This window comes from Trichosurus vulpecula, chromosome 9, assembly GCF_011100635.1.
Source record: "Trichosurus vulpecula isolate mTriVul1 chromosome 9, mTriVul1.pri, whole genome shotgun sequence".
In the NCBI taxonomy this organism is placed as follows: Eukaryota; Metazoa; Chordata; class Mammalia; order Diprotodontia; family Phalangeridae; genus Trichosurus; species Trichosurus vulpecula.
The window spans coordinates 6,884,230-6,903,266 of record NC_050581.1 but is presented as its reverse complement, the minus strand read 5'-3'; the positions used below and the strand labels follow the sequence as shown (position 1 = coordinate 6,903,266).

General features: G+C 37.9%; 1 pseudogene; it reads left to right on the top strand.

Annotated features, from left to right (window-relative positions):
• The first annotated feature begins 15,549 nt into the window (after window positions 1-15,549).
• LOC118831597 lies at window positions 15,550-16,491 on the top strand (annotated as a pseudogene).
• Window positions 16,492-19,037: the final 2,546 nt, after the last annotated feature.

The window sequence follows — 19,037 nt, the reverse complement described above, 5'->3', positions numbered from 1 at the left end:
GTAGGTGGACTAGATGATTGCTATTGGCTTTATACAGAAAAGGGGCTAAAAGAATAATGGTAAGATGACAACCTCTTTCCCACTCATCTTGCATGAAAAGTCTCAACAAGGTCATACATACATACATACATACAAACACACACGCCAACAGAAAAGTGATACTGATTTCTTTCTTCTCTCAACCAGAGTGTGTACAGTGTTTGAATAAGATAAAAATGAAAGGGGCTCACCGTGGAAAGACAAAATAAAAGATGCCACTCATGAACACTACCATAGTGAGGAAGGGGAGATCTATGTCTCTGGTAAGAGATAGTGACCCCATAATGGCATTCGCTGGAGGAAGGTGGATTTGTATATTGGGAGACCATCTTCTCAAAGAAAAAATTTATAATTTGTCAGAATGTCACATCAGAGAATATGGAATTCATGAGATTTCATGACATCGAATAACCAGGGTTGTAGGAGAGACAAAGAACTAGAAATAGGATGACCCAGCTTTAAGAATGATTGTTGTAAGAAGAGGGGACGAGAATTTGTCTCATCATTCAGAACAGTGATTTCTTCTACACATCACTGCATCTATTCACATTCCTTCTTTCATGAATTAATGTATCTGATGACCCACAGAAAGAAAGGAAAGAGAAGATGGGGTGAAATATAAAAATATAATAACATGAAAATGGGACTGAAGAGAGAGTTCAAATATAACACTCCAGAAGGTCTACAATCATGAGGGACACAGAGACAAGAAGGGCCAGCTAAGGGTCAGCTAGCTAGTATAGAAGCTAGTGTGCCAGGGCTGGAGTTGGGAAGACTCATCTTTATCAGTTCACATTGGGTCTCAGACACTTATTAGCTGTGTGATTCTGAGCAAGTCACTTAAAACTCTTTGCCTCAGTTTACTCATCTATAAAATGAGCTGGAGGAAAAAAATGGCAAACCACTCCAGCATCTTTGCCAAGAAAATCCCAAATGGGGTCCTGAAGAGTCAGATGTGACTGAAAAGTGACTGAACAACACAAATGGCCAATGAAGTGGAAAAAAAGAATCCACACATATAAAATAAGAAGAAAAATGAAGAGGAGGTCAAAGCAAAGTAAAGTTTATTGGAAAAAAGAGGAAGAAACATACTTTAAGAAATTGGATGGGACGTGCAGGGGACTATTATGAACTAGGCTAAACAATGACAGAGGTGGGTCAAGATATAGAGAAACACATATTGATGATAAATGATAGATAATATCTATCAATACGTAGATTTTTTAAAAGATGGAATAAAACCAATAGAGTATTTGCCTTGATTGATAAGCTTTATCATTCAAATGATAGAAAGAATTATTAAAGGCAAGATAAACATACTTGGGACAGCTAGATGGCATAGTGAATAGAGAGCTAGGCTTGGAGTCAGGAAGATTCATCTTTCTCAGTTAAAATGTGGTCTCAGACACTTACTGGCTATCTGGGCAAATTACTTAACTCTGTTTGCTCTGGTTTCTTTTTCTATAAAATGAGCTGAAGAAGGAAACTCTCTAGTGCCTATGCCAAGAAAACCCCAAATGGAGTCGTGAAGAATTAGACATGAATGGGGATGACTGAACAGCAAGAGTAGATACGTTTAGCTACATTAACATTTTTAAATTCTTTGACAATTTTCTTTAACAACAAAAATAACAACAGATGGGGAAAACATGTGTGGCAAAAGTCAGCTCAACACTTGACATCTATAATATTTGAGGAAATGCTAAAGGACTGCAGAGGTAACTCTCAGTATACGATAGATAAATTGTGAAAAGATATAAGTAGTTTTTAGAAGAGGAAAAAAAAGACTGACTTCAGAATGCCTCCCCTCATTAATAATCAAAAGGATGCAAATTTAAACAAGTTTGATATATTATTTTACAAAGATCAAATTGAAAAAAATCATTAAAGACAATGAAAGTTAATATCAACAAGATTGTAGATTAACAGGAATAGTCATTCATAACTTGTGGAATTACAAACTTGTAGAATATTTTGAAAGTCATCTGGCAGTACAGAGAAAATACAAAAAATAATTGCATTATTAGACCCAATAATTAGAGTGTTGGAAATGTATCCTGAAAGTCTTATCAAAATTATAAAATGAGTAGTTAAAGGAATTTCAAATTAATAATGGAAAACTAAAAACAACTTAAATGCCCAATAATAGGGGAATGGTTAAGTAACTTGTGTTATATTCGTATGATAGGAACATTTTTTAGTAGTGAAGACAGACAAGTATGAGGAATGGAAAGAAATCTGGAAAGATCTTTGTAAAGTAATGAAAAGAGAAAAAAACAGTAAAATGGGTGTACTATGAGAGGAAAACATAGAGGAGAATAAATGAAAAAAGAATGTCAGAGACATGGAGGGAATGACTAAAACAATGTTATGAAATGCGAGCAATAGAAATAGATTAAAAGTTCATATTATGATACTAATGTTTAGTTTTAACAAGTATTTAACTTATTTTTTATAGTAAAGCTGTGAACTTGATACTTGGTCAGGTAACTCATCCCTCTAGCTTGTCAAGATCTTTTTGGATCTTAAATCTCTAATTCAGTTTATCATCTCCTTTTACCAAATTTTCATTATCCACAATGTGGTCAATTGGTAAGGCACTAATAAAAATGTTTAAAGTAACAGGGTCAAAATCAGAGCTTTGGGTGAATCCACTAGACCCTACTTTGAAGGTTGGCACAATTCTAGTGACCACCAGTCATTGAGTCTATTCTTTGACTAATTTTGAATCTATGTAATTGTACTCATAAAGCCCACATATTTCTATTTTGTCCATATGAAAACTATTCCACCCATTTGTATAGTTACTAAAATATTAATCTGACTTGGAATCTGGTCTCATGCCACAGCAGATATTCATGCACATACAGAGTGAGGCTTACTGCAAAGTAGGAGATCAATATACAAAGATGATAGCAGGTTTGATTCAGAGCCATAGCTGCTAATACACGGAGGTATTTAAAAAATATGAGGATTGAAATCAATTGTGAATCATCTACATAACTGTGTTACTCTTCCCATGTTTGGCTTATCAAGAAGAAATTTGAAAGCATCTCCCTGTTCAGCATTTTGTCTGTTGTGTCATCAATTAAAAACATCAAATCAGCTTAATTTAATTGGGTCTTTAGAATATCCCCAAATCTTCAAAAGTTAACATTCACACAGTACTTGTATAAATGTTTAAATGACTTCAGGGATTACAACGATTCCTTGAGGAACACTTTGAGGAAGTTTGTGAGAATGGAGAGTTAAACTTCATCCAGATCCAGTGGTAGATCATTTGTAATCATCCTGGATCCACAGGCATTTAGGATGGAACTGCAAACATAGCATTGCTCTCTATTCTAATATCATAGCCTTACTTTGGAAGGGGAAGCATTCTTGAGCCAGGCAATATTTCACAAACATTTTTGAATTAAATAGGAATTAAACTGAAGAAAGGTAACGATATAAAATAGCTTTAGTAAAAGCAATTGTCACCCTAAAGAAAAGCAATAAATAGGACAGATAGACTGTATATTTATGACTTTGGTGCTCTCTCAAGTCACCAAGAATTGCTTGTTAATGTGTTTAAAGTAGCACATTTGTTCAAAAACAGGAAGAACACCAGCTCGGTAGAGAGGAGAGAAGCATCTTATCTCACACTTAAAGGTAAATGAGAATGGTAGGGACTGTCCCGGGAAGGATCATTTTCAGAGATGCCAAAGGAAACGAGGAAAGTAGGAGCTGGGGATGGGTCTTTGCTAGAAATATTGAAAGGAAAAATCATATAAAAAGAGAATTTTGGACTCAATGACCTTTAAGAGTCCTCTCAGCTCTAAATCTATGGTCTTAAAATCCTATATTCTATGATGTTGTGCGTAAGACTCGGTGGTAATAATAAAGAAATAAGGAAACTTTTCATGGAAGCTGAAGACAATTGTAAACAAAAAAAGTGGAGAGGGAAAACAACAGAGAAGTATGCTAGAGTCAGAAGAATCCATTTCTAAGAAAAAGTATCTCTCAACTCTCCTGCTCAGGAATGGACTCCAGAGCACTTTTTGCCGGCTTCCACCAAGTTATTTTGTGTCCTAGCTTTGGATTCCCTTTCAGACGAATCTTCCCATCTGTGGAATCATGTGAACTCTAAAGTCACTTCTAGTTCCGACCTCTAAGTTTTAATGTTACTCATACATCTATTACTTTACCTTCTATATTCTCTTTAATAACATTTTATTTTTTCCCAATTACATGTCAAGTCAATTTTAGGTGGGGTTTGCTGCTGGCTTCAGGAGGCAAAGGTTAAAACAGCTGGTCATATAACCTCTAAATCACAAAAGCATGCTGCCTCAGTCCACCAAACAATTTATGCTTTCAAATATGCCTCCAGTTTTACATAGCATTGATTTCATTTTTCTCTGCATTTTCCTTAGCAGATGATCTAACACTTTTCTGTTTTATTTAAGTCCCCAATCCTCTTTCTCAGCAAAACATATACCTATTATAGATCTATAGCTTGAAGGGAGTTCAGAGGTCATCTAGTCCAGAAGTGTCAAACATACAGCCCACAACCTGTATTGCAGCTGTAATGCTCCCACCAGTGGCCAGAACCAAAATAAAATGTAATTGGGAAATATTTAACAAAATAAATAAAAATACTATAGAACTTAGATAATGTTAATATATAGTTTTCTAAGTCAATATGCAGCCTGCAGGGATCTTTATGTATAGTTTAGTGGCCCCTGTTTCTATATGAGTTTGACATCACTATTTTAGTTCAACCCCCTCATTTTATAGGGAAGGAAATGAAGTCCAGGAAGATTGGGTGACTTGCCCAATGTCAAAAAGATAGTAAGCATCAGTGGTTGGATTTGAACACTGATCTTCCGAATTATGAGTCAGTCTTCTTATTGTACATGCAAGTTCCTATATCTTTGCCTTTTCTACTTTACTGAGATCTATTTCTTCAGACCTTTATTGTCCCAACTTCCCTTCTCCATTACTCTAAACTTCTGTCTTCATCTAGTTTATCCTTCTCTAGATTTAAAAAAACTGAATATCTTGCTTATTCTTTTTAAAAAAAATTAATGCTATCACTTCCTAATAGGCCCTCTCTTTATAAAACTTTTTATAAATTTTATAGGCCTCTTTCTAGGCCTTCTTTGTAAAAAAAGAAAGAAAGATGAGCAAGCAAAACAAAGCAGCATAGTCCATATTAAAGTACACATGCCCCATTCCACTCCTATTAACCAAAACTTTAAACCTAAGGAGGAAAACGTCTCACTCTCGGTCTTCTTTGGTCAAGATTGGGTACTGACACTTTTCTGCCTTGTTTTCTTTCACATTACTGAGTCATCCTACACTTCTTCTGTTGACTTTGATTCAGTTCATATGGGTCTTCCCAAATTTCTCTGAGTTTTTCACATTCATAATTTCTTACGGCAAAAATACATTTTATTATATCCATTTACACAATTATTTCTCCTACCACTACTCGATGAGCACCATCTGTTGTACTTCTTTTAATTACACAAAATAATGCAATAGTCATTTCTTTATAGAATCATAGGGATAAAGCTATATACTCTTCAATCTTTCTCTCTCATCTTTGGCATATGTGGACAATCGTTGTTCAGTTTAGGGTTTTCTTGGCAAAGATACTGGAGCAGTTTGTCATTTCCTTCTCTAGCTCCTTTCATAAATGGAGAAATTGAGGCAAACAGGGTTCAGTGACTTGCCCAGGGTCACACAGCTAGGAAATGTCTGAGGCTAGATTTGAACTCAGGAAGATGAGTCTTTCCGACTCCAGGCCTAGCACTCTACCCACTGCACCACCTAGTGGCCCCCATGATATAGTTCACTGATATTTTTTGCATAGCCACAAATTGTTTTCCAGAATAATTTGACAAATTCATAGCTCTAGTGCATCTGCTTTCTGATAACCTCTCAAACGTTTATCATTTTTATGATTGCCATCTTTGATGCTGTAATTTGTATGAGATGAAATGAATTATATTAATTTGCATTTTCTTATGATTAGTGATTACTAGCTTTCTTTCTCATGCTTGTTGATCATTCACATTCATCTTTCAAAAGTCTCTGTTTGCATCCTTTAATTGCTTATTTATTGGAGCTTGGCACCTGTATAGCTTTGTATATATTTGAATAAATTTTCTATTTGTCATGGAAAACTACCTTTATTACAGATACTTATTATGAAAATTTTCCCCAATAGACATCTCCTATTCATGTTCTAACTGCCCTGATTTTATTCACTATATTCAGAGGAAGAAGTATCTATATTCCTTTTCAAGTTTAAAATTTCTCTTCTTATATTCTTCAGCCTACCCGATTATATTTCTTCAAAGACCTTTCTTCATCAATCAACCTCCTTTCCTCAGTTTCTCCCTTTCTAGGGACTCCATTCTCCCTTCAAAGATGTCCCATTCTAGCTTATTTTTTAAAACTAACATTCTGCTATAATTTCTCAATTTATCACTCCTGTCTTCGAACAAGCCTTACGTATTCAGTGCCTCTTTTTACTCTTTTCGTATTCATTTCTCTGCCCTTGAAATCTGGCTTCTAACATTGCCACTCAACTAATTGTTTCAAGGTTCCTAATGACACTTAATTGCCAAATCTGATGAACTATTCTTAGCACTCGTCCTTCTTGACCTCTCTGAATCATTTTCATGATTGACTATATTCTTCTCCTAGATAATCACTCTTTCCTGAGTTTCAATATTGCTGGATTGCTATCTACATCCCACTCCTTTTATGTGGATTACCAAAGGCTTTTACATAGAATCTCTTCCTTTCTTTCTAAATGCTGAGTGATCTCATGCGCTCAAAAGGACTCCATTATCATTCATATTGAGATGACTTCCATATATACATATATGTATGTATAGATATAGATAGCCTTAGTTTTGCTTTTAAACTAAGCATCTCAACTGAATGTACCACAAGCATCTCAAATGTCAAATTTCCAAAGCAGGACTCGTCATCTCATCCCCTAACCCCTCCTCCAAAGTCCATATTTCTAACAAAGAGCCATCATCTTTCTATTCACCAAGGTTGCCAAACTGAGCTCTTTCATCTCTTCCAGGCCTTATATCAAATCTATCGTCAGGCCTTGTCTTCTGTTCCTACCTCTCTCACAGCTATTCCCTTATCTTCATTCACTGAGCCACAACCCTACTTCATGCCCACTTCGCTTTTCTCCTGGGCTATTGAAATAGCCTCCTAACTGAACTCCAAGCTTCCAGACTCTTCTCTCTTTAATTCACCCCCCAGACAGTTACCAAAATAGTGATACTCAAATCAATTTGAACATACCACTCCACTGATAAAGATGTTTCAGGGGCTACTTATTGCCTTTAGGATACATTAAAAACCTCTTAACATAGCATTTACTGGCCCTCACAATCTGGTCATAGTTTATCTCTCCACTTTCCAGGCTTATTGAACATTACCTTGACCCCTGTTTTCAAGTCTATTTGGCTTACTTTCTGTCACCTTCCATAATCTAGTTCCGACCTACCTGTCCAGTCTTATCTAACACTACTTTTATTGTTCACTCTGTCCTCCATACCCAGAATTAATTTCCTCTATGTATTTCTGCTTAGTACCATCCACTTCTTCCTTCAAGGTCCAATTCTGTTGTATCCTCTGCCAAGAGTGTCTGTAAGTCTTCTCATATGACTCAGTGCTACATGGCTCCCCTAAAATGAAGGTAGCATGTTATAGAATGCTCTCCATATCCTAATTTCTTAAGTCATGAGGCACTCCTTTCAAGTGTTCTATATGACTAAATGTTATTACGACACACCAGTGGTCTAAGAAAACAATTTCCATACTGCTCACTTTAATTTCCATATCCATAATGGACTCAGACGTATGGCAGATATCAGTATTTAAAGATGCAACCATTTAAAAGATTTCTTAAAGCAATTGATCTGCCTTATAAAGAAAATATCAAAAAACTGGCTTTCTGACTTCAACCTGAAAACCTGTAGATCCTTAACTCCATTGTAAAGCACATGGGAGACCTGCCATTCAATCTGGGAGTGGAGTATGACCCTATGTGCCACATATACATGTTAGATAAATACATGAAGCAATACAGAGTGAAGAGAGCAGAATCAAAAGAATCATACATACATGTATGTGTAATATATACATATATCTATAACATTTATATTTGCCTCCATATTGATGACTGACATTCAATTAAAGACAACAACAGCAGCAACAAAATCATGTTATAAAGTTTTGGAGGTTGTTTTTGGAGTGGGGGTGTGGCAATCAGGGCTAAGTGACTTGCCCAAGGTCACACAGCTTATAAGTGTCAAGTGTCTGAGGCCAGATTTGAACTCAGGTCCTCCTGACTCCAGGGCCAGGGCTCTATTCACTGCTCCACCTAGCTGCCCCAATCATGTTATAACGTTAATATACATGTTTTGATCACAAGATAATTGGTAAATAACAGAAGCGACAGAGACATGTATAATTATTTACTATTTCTTAAGGTGTTTTTTATTTGTTGTAACTTGTTTATGCTTTTAAATTCGTCATTGAGAGCTCTGATTTCTGTCTGAAATCTACTACTAATTTTTTCTTGAATGAATTTTATTTCTCTTTTAAATCATTCTGTACCATCTCTTGTATCATATCTGGAATGTCCACTGGATTCTCTCTTTCATCTGATAATATTGTTTGATTTTCCTTCATATTAAATTTTTAGGGTTCTTTAGATTCTCTTTGTAGGATTCACTCATCCTTCTCATTTTATGTTTCTCTTTGTTTATGTTTTTTCTGTGTGTTCTCTCTGTGGTTCATCTGCTTTTGAACTAGGTTTCAGGCTTTCCTTCCTGGTCTTTTGGCTTTCCTTATATTTCCCATAATTTGACTTCTGAAATCCTGCTTACTCTTTGGTTTCTCCATCTTCTACCACTGCACAAACTCCTGGGGCTAGGCTGCTGGGCAACCTCAGCATCCTTAGGACTGCAAAATATGAGGGCTGGCCAGACTCCACTCCCTGTCCTGAGTAATTTCCACGGGGTAGTGGATTGGGCCAAGCTGGGTTGCCAGTCTTTCTTCTCTCAGGCCTATCGTATGGTGCTCTCCTCTAGGCTATGGCTGCAAACACAGTCTTCATTTTCCTTCCTTCTTGATTTCTCTTTCCTTTGAATGACTTGGCAGAATCAGTGCTTGAGGTAAGAGGAAGAATGAAAGGGAATGATCGAGTCATTTCTGTAGTGTTCCTTGCAGGTGTATCCTGAGTCACAAGCCTGGAAACTTTTTTGTCTTTATGACTGTGAGTGTGTAGACTCAGTTATGTCTGAGGACTCTGAATCAATGTTTGAAATATTAAAGTCATCTGGTGTTAATTCATGAGATTTTATCTCTGATGGGAAGTGTCTTCTGTGAGATTCAGTAGTCATTCAACATCTGGCCTATAACTTCTTTTTTTGAAAGAAGTTTCTAGAACATAGCTACCTAGTCATCTTCTTATTCACATTTCTTTCATACTACATGAATGCTTTTATCATTCTCTTTGTTTATGTTATTATATCTTTAAACACTTGTACTTGTTAATGTAAATCATAGCGAAAATCATACTGGAAAAGGGAAAAAGAAATATTTCAAAGCATGAACTTTTTTTTGCACATTCACTCATATATATATATATATATTATGTATATATATATATATATACATAAACATATATATATGCATATTCCTTTCAGCTACTATGATATTGAGGCCTCATGAATCATACACATCAACTTTCTATGTAGGAATGTGAACAAAACAGTTCAACTTTTGTAAGTCCCTTGTGATTTCTCTTTGTGATTTCCCTTTTCATGCTTCTCTTGATTCTTGTGTTTGAAAGTCAAATTTTCTATTCAGCTCTGGTCTTTTCACTGAGAAAGCTTGAAAGTCCTCTATTTTATTGAAAATCCATATTTTGCCTTGGAGCATGATACTCAGTTTTGCTGGGTAGGTGATTCTAGGTTTTAATCCTAGCTCCACTGACCTCCGGAATATCGTATTCCAAGCCCTTCGATCTCTTAATGTAGAAGCTGCCAGATCTTGGGTTATTCTGATTGTGTTTCCACAATACTCAAATTGTTTCTTTCTGGCTTCTTGCAGTATTTTCTCCTTGATCTGCGAGCTCTGGAATTTGGCGACAATATTCCTAGGAGATTTCTTTTTGGGATCTACTTGAGGAGGTGATCGGTGGATTATTTCAATTTCTATTTTGCCCTGTGGCTCTAGAATATCAGGGCAGTTCTCCTTGATAATTTCTTGAAAGATGATATCTAGGCTCTTTTTTTCATCATGGCTTTAAGGTAGTCCAATAATTTTTAAATTATCTCTCCTGGATCTATTCTCCAGGTCAATGGTTTTTCCAATGAGATATTTCACATTATCTTCCATTTTTTCATTCCTTTGCTTCTGTTTTATAATATCTTGATTTCTCATCAAGTCACTGGCTTCCACTTGCTCCAATCTAATTTTTAAGCTCGTATTTTCTTCAGTGGTCCATTGGACCTACTTTTCCATTTGGCTAATTCTGCCTTTCAAGGCATTCTTTTCCTCCTTGGCTTTTTGGAGCTCTTTTGCCATTTGAGTTAGTCTATTTTTAAGGTGTTTTTTTTCTTCAGTGTATTTTTCAGTATTTTTTTGGTTCTCCTTTAGCAAGTCATTGACTTGTTTTTCATGGTTTTCTCACATCCTTCTCATTTCTCTCCTCTAACTTGCTTTTCCAAATCCTTTTTGAGCTCTTCCATGGCCTGGGACCAGTTCATGTTTTTCTTAGAGGCTTTTGGTGTAGGCTCTTGCACTTTGTTGACTTCTTTAGGCTGTATGTTTTAGTCTTCTTTGTCACCAAAGAAAGAATCCAAAGTCTGAGACTGAATCTGGGTGTGTTTTTGCTGCCTGGCCATATTTCCAACCAACTAACTTGACCCTTGGTTTTTCAGTGGGGTATGACTGCTTGTAGACTAAAGAGTTCTATGTTCCACTTTTGGGGGGGATGTGCCAGCTCTGCCACATCAGCACTCCTCCTTCCCCAAGAACCCCCAACCCGAACTGGGCTTAGATCTTCAGCAGGCTGTGCACTCCTGCTCTGATCTGCCACTTAATTCCTCCCACCAGGTGGGCCTGGGGCCAGAAGCAACAGCAGCTGTAGCTGCCCCACCTCCGCTGCTCCAGGGGCAGTGGCCAAACCTCGAACTCCTTCCACTCCCGCAGCTTTTCCCACTAACCTTCTCCGTTGTCTTTGGTGTTTGTGGGTTGAAAAGTCTGGTAACTGCCGCAGCTCACTGAGTCAGGGCGCTAGGGCCTGCTCCACCTGGCTCCTGGTCTGGTTGGTCCGAGCCGCTCATGCTGGCCTCTGCTCTGCTCCCAGCTCCCAGCTCCGTGTGGGATAGACCTCACCCAGAGACCATCCAGGGTGTCCTGGGCTGGAGCCCTGCTTCCCTCTGCTGTTTTGTGGGTTCTGCAGTTCTAGAATTTGTTCAGTGCCATTTTTTATAGGTTTTTGGAGGGACTTGGCGGGGCGCTCACGCTAGTCCCTGCTTTCTAGCCGCCATTTATCTTCTGTATTCTAAGATTCCAACACTGACACTCTAAATTCTATTTTCTAAAATTTTATCTATGACCTTTTATGTTCTAGCTTCTGAGGTCCCTTATAGCTCTTAAGATGCTTTAAAGGTTATTATACTCCCAAATATTCTATAGTTCAGTGATTCCATATTCATTGGATTCAAGACAAAAATACCTAAGCTAGAAGGCACATTGCATATCTATAAGTGAAAAATGTTGTCCCACCCTTCTCTCTTCTAAAATGTCTTCAGTACAGTGCTGTGTTAGCAAAAATAAATAAATCAAAGAAATAATGTGGGAAAGTGGGATTCGCTGATGAGGTAGATAGCAGAGGACTTGATTTATATATCTATGAATTAAGTTGTCTCCTTGATGTGGTGGAGGAATGGGACTCAGAAGTATTATGAGGCTCAAACATGATGGATGTAAAGCACTTTGCAAACATTAAAATACTTTATAAATGCCAGTTATTGTTATTTGTCTAGAATCATCAGGTCTCAAGTCTGGTAATTATTTCTTTCCCTAAGCTTTCTCCTCCACTCAGCTCAAGCATGGTTTATAGAAGGATCGTTGGGTGTGCTAGTAAATATTTAAGAAATGGGCTGGAGGGTGGGGGCAGGAAGAATGTGTACATATACTTAAGTTTAATCTGTATTAAGATTTTTCTTAACTCTAGGCAAATCAGCAACATATTCAAGCCCTGATTTATAGGGACTGTGGATTTCTGAGGTGTAATGCTCACACTGAAAATTTAACAATGGGCTTTCACAATCGGGTTACAGTTGGCTTCAGTATACCCTTGGCATGTTAAAGCCTGTAAAGGAACTTGGTATGACCCACAGTGCAACAAAGAAAAGGCCAGCCCTTGATAACAAAAGGGCTATATGCAGAAAGGTAAGATTCAGAAAAGAGTAAGGGCATCTTTTGCTCAGTGATAAAAACCAATGAAAAGTGGGCATATGGAAAAAGTTGAAGGTAGAGAGGAAGAAATTTGAGAAAGTAAGGTTGGGAAGATTTTCTGGTTACTTAAACAAGAACCAGAAATGGATGCATCTGAAATAAAGGCATAGTTACTTTCAGTAAACAATAGGAGATAATATATATAAAGTACTCTTTTTTATCTTTTTAAAAGTACTCTTGAGAATCTTAAAACAAAATGTAAATGGTAGTTATTATTTATTCAATTAATAAGTTGACTTAATGGTAACAGGAACTCATTGGATTTTTTAATTACAGGTTTTCCTTAGCCATTTACAAAGACATTTAGTTATTCAGCAAGTGCTCTGGACTTGGAGATACCACTTGCTAATTGTCTGTTCTTAGAAAAGTTGGTTGACCTCTCTGAGCCTCAGGTCACTGACTTGCACAACCCTGCCTCTCTCATAGGGTTATTATAAAAGCATTTTAAATAATTAAGTGCTGCATACAAATGTAAGTTCTATTTACTAACGTTATTATCATTTATCCTTATGTGAGGGGCAGCTAGGTTGCTCAGTGGATATAGCACTGGGCCTGGAGTCAGGAAGACCTGAATTTAAGTGTGAACACAGATACTTTAGTAGATTATGACACTCAGCAAGTTTTTTAACCTCTGTTTGCCTTAATCCACTTCAGATGGAATGGGAAAACCACTCTAGTATGTGTGCCAAGAAAAGCCCACAGATAGTACTGGCAGTGATATTGTTCATAGGGTCATGATGAGTTGGATATCACTGAACAACTGAAAAACAACAAATCCTTATGTGAGCTGGCCTGTGTCTAGGAAAATTAGTATCCTGCTCTGTGATGACATGAGAAAAGAGCAGTCGTACCTCTTTGATCCCCTTCCACTACACATTCTATAGCACACACTGTTTTAAAATATTTTCTTGATGTTCTTTTTCTGTATATCACTGTCACTTGCCACTGAGTCCTCCTTCTGTTATAACCCTTTCTTATGATACAGAAGTAGAGTCAAACAGGAAAAAATGGACACATTGGCTATCACAGCCAATTGGCCATACCTTTCCTCTCTGTCCTTGTCCTCTTGGTATAAATGCCTAGCAGCTGTTTTGCTTAGTCAAAATGAATGAATCAGAGAGATATAGGACAACAGCTAGAGAAGGTGGTAGGATCAGGTGAAAGCTTTTTGAAGATGAGGAGACATGGCTTGCTTGTAGGGATCAGGGAAAGGGTTAATAGATAGAAAGAGATAAGAGATTAGAGAGAGAAAGGGACTGACAGAGGAGACCATCAAACTGAGAAAATGGTATGAGTTGGGATCAAGTTTGCATGTAGAGTGGTTTGCCTTAGCAAAAAGAAAAGCCACCTTTGCATTTGAGGTAGGGGTAAAGGAAGAGATTGGGAGTTATCCAAGGCTGCCATTTAGCAAGGCATGATTGGTAGTAAAATAAGGGAGCAAGGTATTTAAGTGTAAAGAATAGCATAGAGTTTAAAGTGATTCACCAAGGAATCAAATTGGGAAGGGAAGAAAGTGCATCCTGTGCAGAGGTGATGAGTGGGGAAAGACCTAAGGGGTGTAGAGTAAGTATGCAGGAGAAATGAATAATTTGAGGAATTGAGAACTTAGTGTACTGAACTGGTATCAGTATATACGATGAAGTCCATTAGAATCACGGCAAGAGTTGAGCTAGAAAGAGTGTCCATGAACCAGGAACTGAACTCATTGATGAAGTAAAATGTCCTGGGAGTAAACAGATAATGGTCATCAGGATCTGGATTGGGTGATACATTTGAATAACAAAAACTTCACAGGGGGAAAGGTTGCTAATTGTTAGTACCAGAAAGTGGCAATGGGGATCAAGGAGTGTTCCCACCACATCCAGCGAGTAGGGAAAAAAGGTATAAGTGAAATTGCAATCAGTGCTGGAAAAGATAACCAAGGATGCCGTATCATCAGGAGGGAGCCATGTCTTAATGGTGTGCTACAAGATGGGAAGAGTGAAAAGGGAAATAGCTTAAGATAAAAGCTAATTTATTTATTCTGAAGCACTCATTCCAGATAGCAGAGTGGATGGTACAGATACAGCTGAAGGAGAACACTTGGATGTTGGAGTTGAGAGCAATTGGAGGGAAGAAGAAGGCATTTGAATTTGTACAAAAACAGCCAGGGGTGTCCGGATCACTGGGATGTGAAAAGTGTGAAAAGCATCCTAACCCTTGAGGAATGAACCCAGGCAAATATCATAGAAAGGTCCATTGATCAGTGCAAGCAATCAGACTGTTCAAAGCCCTCCCTTAAGGTTCAAGCTCACAGCAAGAAGTGATGTTTCCCATGGGGCCTTGGGAGGCAGCATAGGAAAGTAAAAAATAATTTTGGACCAGAAGTCAGGGGGCAAGAATTCTCGCTACAAAGAACTAGATGGGAAGCCCTAGACAATCACTTAACCTGTTGATTCCTCAGTATCTTCATTTGTAAAATAGAGATTATAATGCTTGCTAATGACAAGGGATGTTGTGACAGTTAAGATGATAAACGTGAAAAGATTTGAAAAAGTACAAAATATAGGAAGTTGTGCAGAGTGAAAAAAGATGTGAAGAATAATACTTAAAATGCAATAAAAACAATGGCAGTAACTTAATATTCACACAATGACTAAAGTTAAAAAAAAAGGACAAAGGAAATGAGGATCGCGTAAGTCTTTCTTATGAAAGATAATTTCGTTAAAGAGCAGAAATTAGACACATATAAAATCATTAACCAGCTCTGTGAATTACTATTTTCCTTTGTACTTTTGGTCATATGTGTGAAAATCTGTACCGATCAATGGAAATCCAAATAAAATTAATGCTAAACAAAGGCAAAATTAAAAGTGCGAAGTGTGTATGATATCAGTATAAATCACTGTTACTGTTCAACCCCATTGCTATGACTGTATCTTTCATAACTCCCACAGCTGACATAGAAAAAATATTATGGACAAGGGGAATTCTACAGCTATGGCTGAGTTTTTCTTGGTGGGACTTTCTCATTACCCAGGCCTCCGGATAACTCTTTATGTGCTCTGTCTGGTGATGTACCTGGTGATCCTATTGGGAAATAGCATCCTCATTATTATCAGCATCCTGGATCCCCACCTTCATACCCCTATGTAATTTTCCCTTGGGAATCTCTCCTTCTTGGATATCTGTTACACTTCTTCCTTCATTCCTAAGATTCTGATTAATTTTACATCTAAAAGAAAATCCATCTCTTTCATTGGATGTACCCTGCAGATGGTTATTTCTCTCGGACTGGGGTGTGCAGAGTGCATTCTCTTGGCAGTGATGGCCTATGGCAGGTATGTCGCCATCTGCAATCCCCTGAGATACACCATCATCATAAACAAGGGACTCTGTGCACAGATGGCAGCTTGGACCTGGATAGCAGGATTTCTGTTCCCCCTGGTACAAACAGTGCTTGCCATGATAAAGCCTTTTTGTGGGAATATCATTGATCATATTACCTGTGAAATTCTGGCCCTTCTCAAGCTTATTTGTGTAGACATATCTCTCGATATGTTTATCATGACAATTGCAAGTATCATTATCTTAATCACTCCTTCGACGCTCATTTTCATCTCTTACATTTTCATCATTGTCACTATCCTGAGGACCAACTCTAGTGAAGGGAGAAAAAAGGCCTTTTCCACTTGTTCAGCCCACCTGACCACGGTGATCTTATTCTATGGCTCTGCCCTTTTCATGTATACGAAGCCCAAGTCCAAGGACACCAAGACTTCTGATGAGATCATTGGGCTTTCCTACAGGGTAGTGACCCCAATGCTGAACCCCATCATCTACAGCCTGAGGAACAAAGAGGTAAAGGGGGCTGTAAAGAAAATTCTGTTCAGAAATCTGTTCTTACAGAAAATATGACAATTTTCAAGGCTTTCATTCCCCTCCTCTTTTTTAGGTGGTGGTGGGGGGGTTAGGGATTTCTTACTTTGTATCCAGATATAGCATTATGGTCTCTGTTGTCATGTAAGATTGTGTTGGCTAAGCCAAATTTGTAATCGCTACTCTTTTACACACACTTTACATATTTCTGAAACACATCTTATCTCCACTGGTTCTGCCACTATATGGCCTCTGGATATTGCCACTTTATATCATGGGGTTTAAATATTTCTGATTAACAAATGTCGTATTTAGAGGAATTATCAGAAATTTGTCAACATACTTAAGCTTTCTATATGAATATAACAAACTTTCACAGTGAGTAAAAACTGGGCCTGGAATCAAGAAGACCTGAGTTCAAATTCTGCCTCAGACACTTAATACCTGTGCAACCCTGGGAAAATAACTTTTCTGTCTTCCTCAGTTTCCTCAACTGTAAAATTGGGGATCATAATAGCATCTACCTCACAAGGTTGTGTGAGAATCATATGAAATAGTATTTATAAAGTCCTTAGCACAATGTCTGGCACATAGTAGGGTGCTTTGGAATTCTTATTTACTTCCCAGGGAAATTGTGTAATTATGCCTTTGAGAGAATCAATTGAGAGACTCATAGTTTAACTGTCATTTTACACTCTGTTAACTACACTCTGTTAACTAACAGTTAACTAACTCTGTTAACACTCTGTTAACTACAGAGACACCGAGGTACGGAAAAGCCTAGAAGAATTTCTTTCCTGAGAATATAAGTTTAAATCCTATCTTGTGAAGAAACATTTTTTAAATTTTCAGTTCCAAATTTTCACTTTCCCTCTATACCCTCCCCCACCCATTAAGAAGGCAAGAAATACAATACCCATTGTACATATGAAGTCATGCAAAACATTTCCCCATTATCCATGTTCCCCCATAAAAGCAAACAAATAAAAATAAAAATATGTATGGTTTGATCTGCACTCTAAATTTGTCAGCTTTCTATCTCTAGGTGGATACCATTTTTCATCATGAATCCTTTAGAATTGTGGTGGGTCATAGTATTGAAGACAGTCACACAGTTGGTTATCTTTACAATGTTTCTCTTGCCATGTAACATTGTTTTCCTGATTCTGTTTACTTCACTTTGCATCAGTTCATATAAGTTGGAGAAACATTGTGAAGGGGATCCTTGATACCTCCTTGGAGTTATACTGAAAGCACTGAACGGTAGAACTATAACCAGAATGAAGAAGTCAACAGTAGCAATGACAGATAGAGATGACTTTGGCTATAGTCTTTTTCATCGAAAATATAAATTAAACAATTATTTATGGCTTTTGTTTGCTACATTCTTAATAAATTACATACTCAGTAACCTTGATATTTATTTATCCCTAGAAAATTAAGGAGTTGATATAGAGAAAAATGAGAAAAATCTTATGAAAAAGAGGTCTTCCCAGATTATTTCTTTTTAAACAAAATTAATAAACTCTTTTGGAATGTTGGGTGTTACGGGCTGAGTTAGAGCCAAGCCCTGCCCTCCTCGGACCTCCATGCCCAGGGCCTGCTGAGATAAACTCAGGGCTCTGAGATATGGGTGGAGCCAGGAGGAGGGGTCTGGCCTTTGTTGACTCCCTAGCAATTCCAGGTCTTTGCCCGGACCTGCTTGAGCACATGGAACTTCCGGCTCTCTGTCTGGGCTTGCCAGAGCACATGAAACTTCTGGTTCTTTGCCTGGACTGCCTGACCGCAGGGAGCTTCGGGTTAGCACGGAAGAGAAGGGGAGGAGAGTAGGCAGAGTTGGGGCGGTTCTAGTACCCAGGTGTCTTGATTTTACCTGTTCTTTCACCCATGTAACCAAACAATGTACCTATGTCACTAAAGATATAAAAGTTTGCTGCTATCCTGAATAAATCAGAGTCACTCAACACCTTCAGCTCCCGCCCCATACATTGTCCACAAGATCAGGCCCTTTGCTAGGCAAAGGCCTGGGTGTGGGGGGCTCACAGACCCCCAGGATTTTGTTGTGAGGCCAGGGACTCACAACAGTTGGGACTAGGTGATTAATTATTGAGAGGTATTATAATTTTCATAATTAATGTAGAAATATAAGATTGTACAGGGCAGCTAAGTGGCACAGTGTATAGAGTGCTGGGCCTAAGTCTCATCGTCCTGAGTACAAATCGGGCCTCAGATTCTTACTAGCTGTGTGCACATAGGCTACATGTAGAGGTTTCAACCCTGGCCCTACTACACATGAATTTGGTGGTGGGGGGAGGGATTTTTTTCCTTTTCTTCATTTTTAAAATTTTTTTTGCCAATATGTAGTTGAGCTAATAAGCATCAAGGAGCTGCCCATGAATGAGAACCCCCTGGTACATACTTGGTTTGGTCATTTAGGCCCTTACGTTCTGGGAAATTTTCCCCATTTTCCCATGTTCCCTAAAGTGAGAGGAGCCTCTGTATCTCTCTCTCTCTCTCTCCTATTAACAAGACCTTAGGTAATAAACTATCTCTTCCCCATCCCTGCATTAGACCAAAGTTTTATA